The sequence below is a fragment of the Oryx dammah genome, unplaced genomic scaffold (genome assembly GCF_014754425.2).
Source record: "Oryx dammah isolate SB20612 unplaced genomic scaffold, SCBI_Odam_1.1 HiC_scaffold_10, whole genome shotgun sequence".
NCBI classification, from domain to species: Eukaryota; Metazoa; Chordata; class Mammalia; order Artiodactyla; family Bovidae; genus Oryx; species Oryx dammah.
Window position 1 is genome coordinate 6,804,265 of NW_024070194.1, and position 16,476 is coordinate 6,820,740.

The 16,476-nt window shown below is 54.2% G+C and overlaps 1 pseudogene; it reads right to left on the reverse strand.

Moving 5' to 3' along the window:
* Positions 1-8,662, reverse strand: part of LOC120869422 — a 51,001-nt pseudogene extending 42,339 nt beyond the window's left edge.
* Positions 8,663-16,476: the final 7,814 nt, after the last annotated feature.

A 16,476-nucleotide genomic window follows, 5' to 3' on the forward strand; every position in this document is an offset into this window, starting at 1 on the left:
GTGAATTCCAAATTCCAGAAAAGCAAGAGTAGGGGGAGTGGCAGGTGAGTCAACAGGGACCTTGTTCAAAAGTCTCAGAAGCCCCACAACCGAGAGTTAATGAAATGTTTAATGTCTTCAACTTCATGTGCAAGTTATAGGTCAAATTTATGGGCCAGAGAGAGTTGTAGTTTTAATCTACTCTATGTAATTTTTATCACATTAGAGCCAATTATGTAATCAATATACTCTCTAGGAGCATATTTTTATTGTTTCTGCTATTTATGAAGATCTGCCAGAGCCTCTCCGCCTGGGGGTGCAGGTGGGCCAGGGGGCTGGGCAGGGGGCACTCCCTGGGGCAGGACCTCAGAGCCAGGCTAACAGGAAGGGGCATCCTGCGTCAGCCACCCACGTGTGGGATTTCACGAAACCCTTCAGACAACCCCAGGGGGAGGGTCCGGCTACTATTTCTTTTCCAATTTCAGATACTTTTTAAAATTATCATTAAAATAAAAAAAACAACTGGGACTGCCTTGGTGGTATGGTGGTTAAGAATCTGCCTGGCAATGCAGGGCATAGGAGTTTGATCGCTGTTCGGGGAACTGAGATCCCACATGCCCTCCAGGCAGCCACTACTTCCACAAGCCACAACTCCTGAGCCTGGGTGCCACAGCTAGAGGGTCCAATGTGCCAGAACGACGATCTCACGTGTCACTACTAACACCCGACACAGCCAAATAAAGAAAATGAAATAAAACAACTGCTACTATTTCCATTTCACAGGGGCGGAAGCTGAAGAGAAGAGGCTCTGATGATTTTGCCAAGGTCACACACAGCCCTTAAGATCAAACCTGGACTTGACCCCAGATATACTCCAAAGCCCAGGCTTTGAGTCAGTTTTGTTGCCCTCTTGGGCCAGATAACTTATTCCAAAACAGCCTCCTACACTCTAGAAAGACAAGCATTTATTCAAGGGATAGAAGGTTTAGGATCTGTCCTGGTCTGTATGTTAACTATGCGTCATATTTATGGTCCTAGAGAGTTCTCTTTCTCATGTAAGCGTGTATATTTTTATCATACCAGGGGCCCTGATACAATAAATGTTTTACAAGACTTGAGGGATAATTTCATTCCTTTTCACTATTTACAGAGGCTCAAAGCTGTAGTTTTCCTTTAAGGCAAATTGTGACATAGCGTGGCCCAGTCTCTGCCTTGATTAATGCTGTCCTCAGTTAGGAAACAACCCTCAAGAAGAACCTTGGGCCTTTGAGGGATGTGAGTAGTGTTCTGTTGACTCTGGAGGGAGGCAGTGTCCCAGGGCAGGGCCTGAGGTGGAGGGGAGGACATTTATGTGGAAATAAACCTCAGTGAGTGGGCCAGCAGGGATGTGTCGGGGCTCAGAGAAGACCCCCATTCCTGTGAGCCAGGAGCCACAGAACAAGCCTTGGAGAAGAGGCAGGACTGGGCTGGACTGCGAGGGGCCAGCGGGTCTCAGGAGGTAGAGGAGCTGGGGGTGGATCTTCCCAAGGGAACCACGTGACATTATCCACGTGATAGGTGCCATCATGGAAAGGTTTCCTTCCCTCCCAAGATGCTGTGGTTGACATTCCCAAGCTCTAAGAAACTCAGGTTTCACTGTTATTTCTTTCATAAATCTTCCCCAGACATCCTTGGATTACAGACTGAAAGGACAGAGCGTAAATTCATGGAGGGACAGACAATGCTCTTTGCCCAGAGGACGGAGGGTCTAAGTGAAGTCCTTGTTCTAACTGAGCAGGTGTCAGCAGGGGACCAAGGGTAGACCCCGGCTCCTGGTCAGCTCTGGCTGAAGCTCCTCCCTGGGAAACATGCCCTGTAATTGGACAAGATTCCTGCTGTCAGGCAAGGGGGCTAGAGGGTATGCACGTATGTACAGATGTTGGTGCAGGTATGAAGGTGTGTGTGTTCATGCAGGCTATATATTCATCAAGTCTTTGATTATTTTTTAGGTAGTATTTACCAAATACCTACTGTGTACCTCGGATTGCATTAGATCCTAGGACTCAGTGATTAAAAGGGCAGACAAGAGACAGACAAGACCAAGTAGGATTGACTAGTAACCAGTAAAGTTAATTTTATGATGCCATACGGGCAATGAGGGAAATTAACCAGGCAGTGTTTTAAAAATTAATAGGGTAGCAAGGGCACCCACCCACAGACAGGAGGGTTGTGGAAGCTGGTGGTTACACTGAAGGATGAAAATCTGTCCAAACGTTTGCCCCCAGCTCAGACCTTTCTCATGGCTCCAGGTGCTGAGATCAGATGCTAACCCAACATCTCCCCAGGTTCTGTTCTGACCCTAAGTCAATGTGGCTGAGGGGAAGCTCCTGTTTCTCTTGCTCAGACCTGCCTTCCTCCTCCCCCCCGACCCCCACCTAGTCTTTCCCAGCTCGGTCTGTGGCCTCAATATCTACTAAACGATGGGAGCAGCTATTGTGGGAAGAGCCAGGGAAGAAGCATCTCAGACAGAGGGAGGAGTAGGTGCCAAGGCCCTGGGGCTGGCATGGTCTTCCTGGAAGGTCAGGCACAGCCAGGCCAGGGTGACCACCTGCCTTAGTTGAGGAAGTAGGAAATCCATCTTGTCCCAGCCCCTGACCCAACCTCAACTCACCCTGGGGCTCTTACTCAGGGCTTATCCAGTTGTGGGTGTTGTCAAGCAATAAAGGTAAAGTGAGCAGGTATATTTCTGGCTCACCACATGAGCACCAGCCTCCCCGTCCTGCTGAACTCCTGCCGGGGCTCCCCAGAGCAAGAGCCCCAAGTGTGGGCCACCTCAGTCAGCCATGCAGGCCCCAGGGCAGTGGAAGGCAGGGAGAGTGGACATGGAGGACAAAGGGAACATGGGCATTACGGGCCTGCAGCCAAGGCCAGGGCTCTGGCGCTTATTCTGTGTTAGGTGGAGAGCCAGGGGGTGCGGTGAGCAAAGAGGTGACAAGATCCATTCGCGAGTTTGAAGTATCATCTCACTGCTATGGGGGCAGTGGACTGTAGAGGCCCCGTGGTGGAGGCAGAAGCCAGTGGGAAGTCGCCTGCAGGGTCTAGGGAGAAGGGAATGGTGGCTCTGGGCAGGGGAGGTGGGCCTGTCCTGGACCCAAAGCAGGAAAGCCACACTGCAGGCTTTCCACAGCACAAGGACCAGGGAAGGGCTCAGGCGCAGCTTGAACTGCAGTGACAGCTCAGTTGTGTAGAGAAATGGCCTGGATGCCTGAGCAGATGGTTGTAGGTGGGGTGGAGGGGGAGGGGGACAGGGAGGGGGAGGAGGGGTTGCTGGTGGGCTGTGAGAAGCCAGAAATTTACCTGCTCACTTTACCTTTGTTGCTTGACAACACCCAGAACTGTATAAGCCCAGAGTAAGAGACCCAGGGTGATTCAAGGCTGGGGCAGGGGCTAGGCCAGGATGGATTTCCTACTTCCTCAACTAAGGCTGAGCACTGAAGAACTGATGCTTTCGAAGCGTGGTGCTCGAGGGGACTCTCGAGAGTCTAAAGGAGAGCAACACTAAATGGTCATTTGAAGGCCTGATCCTGAAGCGGAAACTCCGATACTTAGCCTACCTGATGCAAAGAGCTGACTCCCTGGGAAAGACCCTGATGCTGGGAAAGATTGAAGGCAGGAGGAGAAGCGGACGACAGAGGATGAGATGGTTGGAGGGCATCAGCGACTCGATGGACAGGAGTTTGAGCAGACTCCAGGAGATGGTGAAGGACAGGGAAGCCTGGCGTGCTGCAGTCCATGGGGTCTCAAAGAGTCTGACATGACTTAGGGACTCAACAACACCAACTCTATGGACCTGTGTTCAACCCAGAGTATGACGTCTGCTCATACCGGTGGAGCAGGAATGTCACCAGGGAGGAGACAGGGTTCCCTTCTTCCCTGCATCCCCAGCACCCAGCACAACCCTAGACCAGGGGTGCACACACACTGCCTCCACATGGCATGTCCCAGTGAAGGGTCTGTGGGCCACCTCTCCCCCAACCTCCTCCACAGCCTGGGGCCCAGCAGCTTCCAGGCAGTTCCTCAGCCCCCGGCGTATGTCTGCCCGGACTCCTCAGTCCCTGACCTCTGGGGGCTCAAGTGTCAGCTGTGCCTGATCAGAGAGGGAGGTGGGGCAGAGGCGGGGTGAGAAAGAGAAGACAAGCAGACAGAAGGTCCTCGGAGGCCCCAGAAAAGCCCCCTTTCAGCAGCTGCTGGGGCTCACGGTGCACTCAACAGGCCTCACCAGCAGGTCCAGTCCTCACCGCGAGCCTGACGGAGGTCATGCCTGGGCACCCCAGGGCAGACCCAGCCCACGGGTGAGCAGGGGTGGAGGGTGTTCCGTACTCAAACATGGGGAAGTCAGGAGGGACAGCAGGCCTGAAGGAGCCGCACTGCCCAGTGGGTGCCCAGCATGTAAGGCCCTGCTCTGCCCCGTGCCCTGTGGTCCTGCCCTCGTTTTTCTGCAGATCCTGGCACCCTCCAGGTGGGACTGGCGAGGCCCCTGTCAGAGCCACTTTCAGAGACCTGTGTCCACCCGCCTGCCAGGCGTCCAGGAAGCCAGGTCCCCAGCATGCCTCCTGTCACAGCCCTGGCCCTAAGTGCCCAGTTCTGGGAAGTGGTCCCCTGCCGGGAAGCTTCAGCTGACAGAGTATTGATCAGAGCACTGGTCGATGGGAGCCTTGAACTGCCCGGCTTCCTAAAGGACCTGGTGACCCTCTGCTCCAGGAGCCCGTCTTCCTGGGGCCAGAGGAGCATCCCAGAGGCTTTGGCAGGAGGCAGGTGGGCACAGGAAGAAGAGGACCCAGGGGACTCCAGACCCGAGGTTCTGCTCTGCCACCATCTCGGCCCTGAAAGTGGGCATTCTTACTTTTTGAGCTTTATTATAAGTAAGTAATAGGAGCAGCAATTGACTCTCTGTGAGTTACAGATGGCCAGGGTCCAGGGACAGTAACTTGCAGGACCGGGGTCTCATGCTGCTGAGGCTGCAGCCCAAGTGGGGTCACCTCTGTCTGCAGGCAACCCTGCCTCACCACCCGGCCAACATCGGGGTTCTGTCTGGAGCCACCTGTGGGGGATCACCAGGGGCTCAACCAGTCACAGGACTCACCCCTTGCCTGTGACTGGTCAGTGGCCACACCTGACCCATGGATGTAAAGGGTGTCCTTGGGTTCTGGGACACATTTGTCTTACAAGGAGAAAAGGGAAACCAAACAAAATACGACCAGATTCCACGAGCACTTTTTTTCTTTTTTTTGCTCCACCCCCTTTGCTCCTGTTGCCCATGTCCCACCTCCCAGGCCTCTGCCCTGGCCCAGCCCCATCATCCCCTGACCCCTGTGGTGACCCCATCCTGGGCACACCACGCCCCCACCTCTCCACGGGGAGCCCAGGAGAGACTTGAACCCCAACCCAGGTCCCTCTCGTGCTGGGATATCCTGGCTCCTATCTTGACCAGAGTGAAAACGAAGCCCCTCAAGATGTCCCAGGGGACAACTTCGCCTCTCCCACTCACCTCGGCCCACATGACCCGCCAACGGGCCGTGCAGCTCCTTGGTTCTCCAGGTGGTACCACCTGGACCTTCATCCACACTCTGATCTCTGCCTGGAGTCCCCACCCGGTCCAACTCCCCCAGATCTCTGCTCCCAGGTCACCTTCCCCAGGCCCTCTCCAACCTCCATTGCTGACACAGCACCCACCTTACCCACCGTTCCTTGCAGCTGACATTTATTTTTCCTAAGACTTATTGCAATCTGACATTTTATTTTATTTCTTTTAAAAATATTTATCTGTTTATTTGGCTGTGCCAGGTCTTAGTTGTAGCATGTGGGATCTGGTTCCCTGACCAGGGATTGAACCTAAGCCCCCTGCATTGGGAGCGTGGAGTCTTAGCCCTTGGACCACCAGAGAAGTCCCCTGACATTTTATATTTAATTGTTTATTTGTTCAATGTCTGTCTCCTGTCATTGTAATGACTCCAAAAGGGCAGGAATTTAAGGCTTTTTTTTCTCACTGCTATATTTACACAGTGCCTAGAATCAGCAGCTGGCACTTAGTAGGAAGTCAGCAGACAATTGTGAAATAAATGAAGAGAATAAAATGAATGGGGAGGGAGCAGGCTGCTGGTAGGCAGCACTGGCATTGTTGAAAGATAAACCTAGGCACATAAAAATTTCAAGTTTATTTGAGCAAACATGGATTGTTAAACCAAGCAGTTCCAAACCCAAGCGAAGTTAGGAGTGTGCATTCTGTAAATAGGAGCCGGGAGGTGTTTTCATAGGAAAGACCCAGAAGCAAAGCAGGGGGAAGTCACTTGATTGGCTATGGCTTAAACAGTTGCATCATTGGAAAGGCTTGTTGTCTCTTGTGATTATTCGCAACTTAATTGGTCTCAGGCTCCATTTTCTCTAATTTCAAGTGCATGGACTGGCTGAGGTTTTGGTGTGGTTACATGGGTGACATCAAAGTCACTTCAGGCTAAAGCCCTCCTTGATTAATTACTTTAAGATCACTGTAACACTTGTATGGAGCCTATTACGTGTAGGGACTTCTCTGAGGGCTCTATAGCTTATTCGCTCATTTATTTACTCATTCATCCATTTATTCATTCACTATCCGTTCATTCATTGATTAGTTCACTCAAGCAGTCTTTACTGAGCACCTACTCAGTTCAGTTCAGTTTAGTTGCTCAGTCACCTCTGACTCTTTGCCACCCCATGGACTGCAGCATGCCAGGCCTCCCTGTCCATCACCAGCTCCTGAAGTCTCCTCAAACTCATGTCCATTGAGTTAGTGATGCCATCCAACCATCTCATCCTCTGTCGTCCCCTTCTCCTCCTGCCTTCAATCTTTCCCAGCATCAGGGTCTTTTCCAATGAGTAAGTTCTTCGCATTAGGTGGCCAAAGCATTGGAGTTTCAGCTCCAACATCAGTCCTTCCAATGAATATTCAGGACTGATTTCCTTTAGGATGGACTGGTTGGATCTCCTTGCAGTCCAAGGGACTCTCAAGAGTCTTCTCCAATATCACAGTTCAAAAGCATCAATTCTTCAGTGCTCAGCTTTCTTTATAGTCCAACTGTCACATCCATACATGACTACTGAAAAAACCATAGCTTACTACATGCCAACAATCGTTATGGGTCCTAGAGACAAAGCAATGAGCAAAACAGGAAAAAAATCCCTTTTCTCAGGGACTTCACATTTTCATGGTGGAATCCAGACAATCAGCGAGAGAGAGAAGTACCACACACAGCGTGTCCGACAGTGCTGAGGGCCATGGGGAGAATTGAGGTGGGGGCAGGGAGAAGTATCAGGGGTCAGAGTTGGGACTTTAAAATGCAGTGGCCAGGGACAATCTTACACAGACATGACCTGAATTAAGGCCTCAGGGAGGCTATTGGATGCCTTGAGAGAGAAACCATCATCTTTATTTTATGCGCTAGTAGTGAGGCTCAGAGGGGCTCAGTTACTAGCCCACAGCCACACAGCACCGAGGGGCAGAGCAGACTGCCCCACAGACTGGCTGGAACTCAGCTCCTCCCCTGTCTCCCCCAGACCCTCGGGGCGCTCTGGGTCTGGGGGCGTCCTGGGCTGTGTCTCCCCTTCCCCAGCTCTGGGGCGGCTGTGGCAGCTGCCAAGGAAGGAGCAGAGGACCCGTCAGGCTTCCTCCCCTTGACCATCCGCCCCCACCCCCCACCAATTATCTAACAAGCAAGGAGGAAAGACGTTGAGAACACAGCTAGAATTCATTTCCATATTAATTCTGGAACCTCATTTTCAGCAGATAATTAAATTACTTTTTAATTACAAACAGAAAATGTGTGCACTGCCGCTGAGTGGGCGTGGACCGGCGTGGAGGAGAGAGGAATGAACACAGTTCTGCAGGAAGGGCCGGGTGGGCGTCTCCCGTCCACGTCCCCACACATCAGAACCCACGCGGGCCGCCCTGCAGGGCCCAGGGAGAGGACCCTTCCTCGGTCTCGTCTGCAGGTCATGTGCGGGTCCAGGTGCCCCCCTGCCCCTCTACTAACCATCACCAGGCAGACCCCTCAGCCGCCTCCTCCCAGAGCCAGAGGCTCAAGAAGTTCCAGCTGAAACAGGGAAAATCACGCTCTGTATCCATGCTGTCAGACCCGCTCAGGCTCGGGGGGCATCCTGACCCAGAGGCGTCCGACCCAGAGGCATCCAAAGCCAGCGCGGAGCCCACCCGGGTGCCCCAGAGTCCTTGCAAGGAGGGGCCGCAGACCTCCCATCCTGGACGCGGGCGGCCATGTGCCGGCAGAGGCTGGCCATCCCCTCCTGCCCGCTCCTGGGGAGACCCGGGCTGCCCTGGCTGGAGCGTCCAGGTGTCCAGGCCAGGTCAGTGCTGGAGGGAGTCCCCCAGGAGGACAGCCTCCTGGTCACCCATTCCTGGGGACTGTCCCCAGCGCTGGCCACCCCGTGACTGAGGCAAGATGGCCTGGTGGGCAGACCCTGGCTCCACGGCTGCCCCTGGGGGTGTGCTGGGTGCCCCCGCGTCAGCGCAGCCTGGCCTGGGGTGGGGAGGGGGGCCCCTGAGGGGGCCGAGCCCAGGCTGTCCGGGAGGGCCAGGCACAGATGGTGCCGGAGCAGCCCTGCCCCGCAGAGCCACCCTCACCCTGAAGGCACCTTCTGTCAGCTTCCCCGCCATCCTTCACCCTCCACCCCTGCAGTGGGACCCGGGTCTCGGCACAATGAGCTCCCCGAGCAGATGGCGGTCCCCAGTCCCCGGTCACGTCCCGCCTGCCTTTCACATGAAAATGGGGGGAGACAGCCAGATAGATGTCCACCAAGCCGGCCTGGCTGGGCAGTGGGGAGCCGAGGCCACATCCTCACCAGGTGCCTGGAGCAGCCTCTGGACAAACAACCTCTGCTGGGCGCTTCTCCCGCCTGCAGCCTCGTTCCCCCAACCCTGTCCATCCTCAGCCCAGAAAAATGACACCTGTTTCCCAGTTCTCCACACCAGCCCCTCCTCTGAGGCCACAGGATGGGACTCCCCAGCGGGCTAGACTGTCCAGGGCCTGGTGAGTGTGCACAGGGCCCCCCATTTTAAAGGGACACCCAGTCCCTGCGACATAGTGAAGAGCACAGTGGGCACGTTTGCTGGGCCAGAAACAGCCCTGAGGGAGGGACTCGCGCCCGCGCCCATGACAAGCCCCTCTGCACCCGTACTAGACCCAGGGCAGTGCAGAGGGGGGTCACCCCGCCGTCCATTTGCTCATTAGTGCATTCCATCGTTCACCCATTCATTCATTCATTCATTCATTCATTCATTCATTCATTCTTCATTCAGCAAGTGTGATGAAGGCGAGGTGAAGACTGTCCCTCCGAGAGGCAGTTGCGGGGTTAACTCGAAGGGGCTGGGAGAGCTCCCTGCGGGGCCTGGCTTACTAGTGTGTCCTCTTGTGCCAGGGCGCTTCCTGGGTGCTGTGGGAGCCATGGGAGGTTCTGAGCAGCGGAGATGGGACCAGATTGTTTCCAAAGGGATCCCAAGGCTACACGGAGAGAGAGCAGAACTTGGGCAGAGAGGGCAGGAGCAGGAGCCCGGGAGGCCCCTGAGGAGGAGAGAGCAGCCACCAGAAGCCCCCGGCCCGCTTCGTCCGTCAGAGCTGGGATGACAGAGGAGACCAGCCTGCTCTGCCTCCACTGCAGCCAGGGCCCTGCCCACCATCCTGAACCTGCTCCCGGAGCCTGCACCAGCTCCCTGGGCCTGAAGAGGAGGCCTGGCCAGTGTTCCCGGAGGGCCCTGAAGTCACTCACCCCCAGAGCACCTGTCGTGCAAGGGGTCCCTTTCTGGGGGACTTTCCCTTTCTGGGGAGGTTCTCCTCACGTCGAGTGCAGCGGCTCCTTAGTTGCGGCCAGCACAGGACCAGGTCTGGTCACAGCCATCCCGGGGGAGTGGAGTGGAGTGGAATGGAAGCCCCTCAGTTGGGACTGACTCTTTACAGACCCCATGGATTGTAGCCTGCCAGGCTCCTCTGTCTATGGAGTTAAGAGATGGCCCCAAAGCTTCACGCTGGCTGTAAGAGAAGAAGAGAGTTAATTCTACTCCCACAAATGCCCAGGCTCTGTGTAGAGAGGTGAAAAAGCAGGAGATGGGATCCCTGCCCTGAAGGAGCCTTAGTCTATTCATCTGCTAAGTGGGCTTAGGAAGAAGACAAGGGTCACTCAAGAACAAGGAGAGAATTCTGCTGGGCTTTGTACACCCGGAGGTCAGTGGGGAAGGGGCTTCCTGCCTGCCTCGGGGAAGGTACCCCCACCCCCCGTCATTAGTCACTGTCTCCTCACCCTGTGAGGAAGCCCTTATGCCCACCCCAACCATCTCCTCTATCTTATGTCTCCTGATTACTCTCTGAAATTACCTTTTTTATTTACTTGTTCTCTATTTTGCCACCAGAACAGGAGCCCCTGAGAGCAGGGAGCTTGCTTGTTGTGTCTACTGATAGATTTTGAAAGTCCAGGACAGCACGTGTCTGGCACATAGTAGGGCTTCAGGAATATTTGTTGAGTGAATAAATGAATTGGGAGGTGAATAAATGAATGAGTAAGTAGTCTCTCGATGACCTTGACCCTGCCTCCTGTCTGGACTGACTGCCCAGCACTTTTCCTCTAAGTCACTCTGGCCACACCAGACTTTGCAGCTCCTCAAATGCCAAGGAACACTCCTGCCTCTGGGCCTTGACTCTTGCTCGTCCATCTGCCTGGAAAGTTCTTCCCCAGATATTTCTCATGGCTCCTAACCTCACCACCTTCATATCTCTGTACATAAATGTCACCAGTACTGACCACCTGCCTGAATCGGCCATTGGCCCCGGACAGTTCCTCCTCTCGACAGTTCCTCCCCTCCACTCAATCTTTATGCTTTGTTTTCCTCATAGCACTTACTGTCTTTGGATGTGTTAATTTCTCTACTTTGCTCATTGCCTCTTACTCCCCAAGGGCAGGAGCAAGTGCCTGGCGCATACCAGGTGCTCAGTAAATATTTATTTACTTCATGAATGAGGACATTGGTGGCCAGACAAAGGAGTATTCCCTGCAGGTGGGGTAAGCAAAGAGGGCTTCCTGGAGGAGGGGACTTGAGATAGGGCCACTGAGAGGCAGACTCTTCATGGGAGAGAAGTCGGATAGAACCCAGTACTAAGAGCCAAAATGCAGTTTTTGGGGCCGTGACTAGCGGGTATCACAATCCCAGTTTTGGGTTGTTTCATGCTTCAAAGGTGCTCAGATCTCATGCAGGCTGGCGACAGTTCTTTGGCAATTAATTCAATGTTTTATTCATCCTTGAATTCTTTAAAGCTGCGAATCAAACAGTCAGTGGGTGCTTTGCTAACCACGTTCTGGGCTCCTGTGTTGCAAATAACTGTGCTTTTTTGCATACCAAGCAGACTTCTCTCTGTCCCTGGAAAATGAATTTCTCCCGGTGTTCATCGCTCTAATTGCATCCATTGCGAGCCAGACCAAATATGTCTCCATCCCGATTTGCAATATGCAAAACCTTAATCTCCCCAAGTTTCCTAAGTCACCAAGAATGATTCACAACCTCCCATAGCCTGGAAATGCACTGTTTGATCTGCCAATCCATATAAATTAGATTTATTGGAGGGAAATAAAGGAGCTTTGATACTATAAACTATCAGGAAATAATCACCGGTGTGCATGTGTACCCCATAAATTTGCTACTTAGGAGGAAAATGGGGCAGCTGACCAAGCACATGTTGCTGAATTTATGTTCTCAGTGCAATTACCAAAGTGAGGAGGACGATAGACTTCTGTTTTTGCAGAATTATGTGCAATTGAGTTGGGGGGATGGCAGCCAACTCCCACATTCCCTGAACTAGGGGCAACAGTTCTAAGTAAGGCAGCAGGGATTAGAAAGACAGCAGGGATGCTATATCAGATATAAAGGACTGGGTGAATGGTGAGCCTTCATTCATTCATTCACTCAGTGAATACTTATTAAGCGTAGCCTCTGGGCTACATGGAGCTTCCCAGGTAGTGCAGTGGTAAAGATTCTGCCTGCCAATGCAGGAGATGAGGGTTTGATCCCTGGGTTGGGAAGATCCCTTGAGAAGGAAATGGCAACCCCCTCCAGTATTCTTGCCTGGAGAATTCCATGGACAGGAGGACCCTGGCAGGTTACCCTCCATAGGGTGGCAAAGAGTCGGACAAGACTGAGCGATTGAATAACAATAGTTAAGACGGAAGCTCTGTCTGGAGCAAACACATCTCTTTGGGAACTGAAGTGGAGACAAGCACGATTCCTGCAGAATCAAACAAATCCTGTTTCTACCTCCTCACTAGTTAGTTCTGCAGTATCAAAGGGATTATCCAGGAGGGAAGATCTGAAGGAGAATTAGCTACAGGCCATGCTATTCTCCACCGAGGCGCCTATTGTTAAACCTGAGTCATGAATGGGGAGAAGGAAGTGGCCCCCCTCCCTTCACCTGGCGCCCCGATGGAGCAGGATAGTCTACCGCAGGTCATGCTCTTGGAGACGGTTACCAAGTTCTGGTTCCCAAGGAATCTCTGGAAGTCAACGGCACCGTCCCCAGGCACACACAGGGCTGCACTTCTGGTCCCCTGTGGCGGTGGCCACGTGACTCCTCCTGGCCAATGAGCGGTGAGCACAGTGATCAGGTCACCCACAGGCTGGAGAAATTAACAGCCAGGGCAAGACCCCTCCCCAAGCTCTTCTTCTTTCTGCCAGGTCTGTGGTGACATCAGAGAGGGCAGACCCCTTCACCCAGGGTCACGAGGAGGAGACTGAGCCCAGCTCCCAGCTCCCAGCTCCCAGCTGCCCTCTGGGGACCTGCAGTCTGAGCAAGAAATCAGCCTTGATGGTTCAGGCCTCTTAGCTCAGGAGACTGCTTGTTAGGCAGCATAACCCAGCCCACCTGACTGTGTATCAAGTGTTCAGACAGATCCAGAACCCAAGGGGAGAACCGTCCCCATTTGCTGAGCTCCTCCATGGCCCAGGCACAAATATCTGTGTGATAATTATTCTTCTCCACTTTACAAAGGAGGAAATAACAGTAAGAGCCACATCCCCTGAGCAGGGACGATGTGGCAGGGACTTGTTACAAATGCACTTGAACAGAACTTCTTCAGGCCTCATACTAGCCCTGGGAGGGAAATGCTTTTATTTATTCCCATTTTACAGATGAGAAAACTGAGGCTCAGAGTGGTCATGCATATACCCAGGACCACAGAGCCAGTAAGTGGCAGAGGTGGAATCTGAACCAAGGCCCCTCTGACTCATTTCCGGTTCCTGCTGACGTCACCCTGGGTCTCTGGAGGGGACCTGAGGGCTGGGGCAGGCTGTGGGGTGCAGATACCCAGGGGCGGAGTGTTTTACACTCTCTGCCACTGGAGGAGGGTGTCCACCAGAAGTGCTAGTGTCTGAGCAGCACAAGCTTGCGTCCTCAGTTCCTGGAGGCTGGAGGAAGATGATGCCCATGGGTAGAGGCTGTGTGGCCACACAACCCTTCGCCCACTTTGCATTCAGCCAAGCAGTCTTCCTCCTCTAATCTCCATGCCTCTTGGTCTGGAATGGACCCCTCCTTTGAATAAACCTCATTGATTCCGCCTAATTAGCTCCTCAAATGAAATCACGGGTTATTTTGGGAGCAGCATCCTCACAAATGTTTCCCTGGAGCATTCAGGTGGAAAATGCAGATAAACTCACCTCTTTGTAAAATAAATGAACACATTTCGTCCCCAGTCCCCAGGGCCCCAGCCTATCCCAGGCCTGGGCTTCACCTCCACAAAAGGCCTGAATCTTAGACTCTTGGACTTGCCTCAAATAAGGCTGTGTCTTGAGTCAAAGAAACTGTGGGCTATGCTTCCAAATAGCCATCGCAGCTTCCTGGGCAGTTCTGTGACCCGGTGCTGATCACAGGCTTTACCTGTGCTCGTGAGCCAAGACCCATACCAGCCCTGGGAGGAGCACGTGGCCGTGAGTCCCTGCTACGGATGAGGAGACTGAGGCACAGAAACTGTCACTTGCCCGGAGTTTGAACCCAGGAAGTCAGGCCACTAAGTTCAAGCGCTGAATCACCTACGTATTCACTTGTCCGTCTGTCCTGGTCCTCATGTCTCAGCGCGCCTGGAATCAGTGTGGTTGTTTTTAATCAATGCAGCTCTCATTTTGTGAATAGTACATGAGGGCTGTTCATTTGTTCATGTCAACATTTCAGCCAGCCCATGGTTTTCAAAACCCTGTTTTGCCATTTCTTCATTTTTTATATAGCAGGAGCCCCCCAGGAGGGAATCACCCTGAGGCTCCCCTCTCTGACAGATCCCACTCTCAGGGGCGGCGTCTCTCATTCCGCCAGCTGCAGGCAGGCCTGAGGGTGAGGATGCTGTGTGCCCAAACCCCACCTCTGGTGTGCCTGAGCCCCACGACCCTGAGAGAACCCTTCAGCACCACCCCCATCTCCACGGCAGGAGGACGGCAATCACAGCGCCCCTCACGGGTCTGCTGGGAGGAGTCAAGGAGGTGGCATGCACGTGGGAACCGAGCCCAGCACCTGTTAGGTGTTCAGTTAACTCGGAACATCACGTCGACTGTTCCATCTCAGACAGGCACACGGATCCCACTCCTCTGTTAACTGGGAGGAGAGAGGTTACATTTCCTTCGTGCCCACCAGGCAGGGTCAGACACTCTGGATGCTGCCCTTGAGTCAGACCCGTGGAACAGAGGAGGGGTTCATAGGGGAAGGAGGCAGGGTGGTCCCACCCCTTTGCACAGCTGAGGTTCTGCACACAGGACCTGTGTGGCTTGGCCATGGACAGGACACAGACTTGGCAGCCCCTCCCACGGGCCCCCCAGGCAACAGCACCAGGACCCCCACCAGCTCCCTCCCAGCGGGTCCGGGAAAGATGGAGGGGCAGCCCTGCCACCCGCACCCGAGCCCCCCACCCCCACCTCTGGACCGGCTGGCGCCCTGCAGCTCCATCGTCCTCTAGAGCGGAAACAAGTCCCACCTGCCAGGGTCGCCCCGCGCTCTTTTCCTCAGAGCTGCTTGGGCCAAAAGCCAGGAAGGAGAGCAGCCAGCCTGTGCGGCCCCTGCAAGGCTGGCCGTCCTCCCCATGGTATGTCTGCGGGGTCCCAGCGCAGGATAGCCCACCCCCTCTCCATCATGTGTCACCCCCACAGTCCCAGGGGGCTCTGGGGAAGCACAGAGTTGACTGGGGGCAGCTCCCCGTTACCCAGGGACCCTCAGCAGGGACAGAGGGCGGGGAGGCTTTGACGGAGAGAGGGGACACAGCTAAAGGATCTGGAAAGATCTGGAGGCTGAAGCCAAGGCAGCAGGGATGGACCCCAGGAGGGACGCCGGAGTGGCTCTGCACTGGGAACCTGGGCCTGGAAAGTGCTGGAAGGAAACAGCAGGGAGGACAGGGCAGTGCCCTCCTGCATGCTGGGCAGAGGCTAGCTGAAGCCTGCCCAGGAGGGGATAGGCTTGTGGGCCCAGACCCTTCGCCAGAGCCCCTTGGAACTTCTGGGTGGGAAGGGGGAAGGGAGAAGGCCCGAAGGCTGGGACAGGGACTCAGGGAGAGGAGCCTCCAACCTCCCCTCCCCATTACAGCCCATTACTGCTCCTGGACCACACCCCAGCTGTGACGCTGCTCTCAAACCACTGCCACCATCCTGATGAGAGGATTCCAGTTGCAATAACAGGAGATGAAACTGGGGAAGATGCCGACCCCTGGCAGGAGGACCGCAGCTGGCAGGGACTCCACTGGGTCATCAGGGTTCCCCACCCAGGCTCCCAATTCAGCTCTGCCTGACTCTGAATGGAGACTCAAAGGCGCAGGGGGTTCCCGGGGGGAGAGCATTCCTAGTGCAGGGAACAGCTCGTGCAAAGCCACTGAGTCAGCCGCCGGGGGGACTGGAGGAACACTGAGTCCAGAGTGGCTGGAGCACGGTGAAGAGGGGGAGAGACGCAGGACAGGAGGTCAGGGAGCGGGTGACGGGGATTAAGTGGGGCTTGTAGGGGATGTGGGCCTTGTGCTTTCACTCAGAGTGAGATGGGAAGTCCCTGGAGGGTCTGAGTGAGGAGGGCCATGGCCTGACTTGGATTTAATAGGATTCCTCTGGCTGAAGTGGGGCCAAAGGTGAACAGGGGAGCAGGGAGACTAGTGAGGAGACTAGAATATTCTAGGCAAAAATGATGGTTCAGATCAGGGTGGTAGCAGCAGATGTGAACAGAAGTAGCCAAGTGTCCAATGTCGAAAGCAGGTGGACACAGGCCTGGGGAGAAAAGAAACGTTCCTTATGAGCCCCTTCTTTTCAGGCAGAAAGATTGCCCCAGTATCCCGCAAGCATGACCTTTATGCCTCATTGTTCCAAAGTGGGGCAACAATTACAGGCAAAGAAGCAGGATCCCATGGTAGGCTTGGGACTCTCTCTGGGGTGAGGTCCAGAAAAACTTGAGTGTTTCCAGCAGAGGAAGAGCTGTGGGG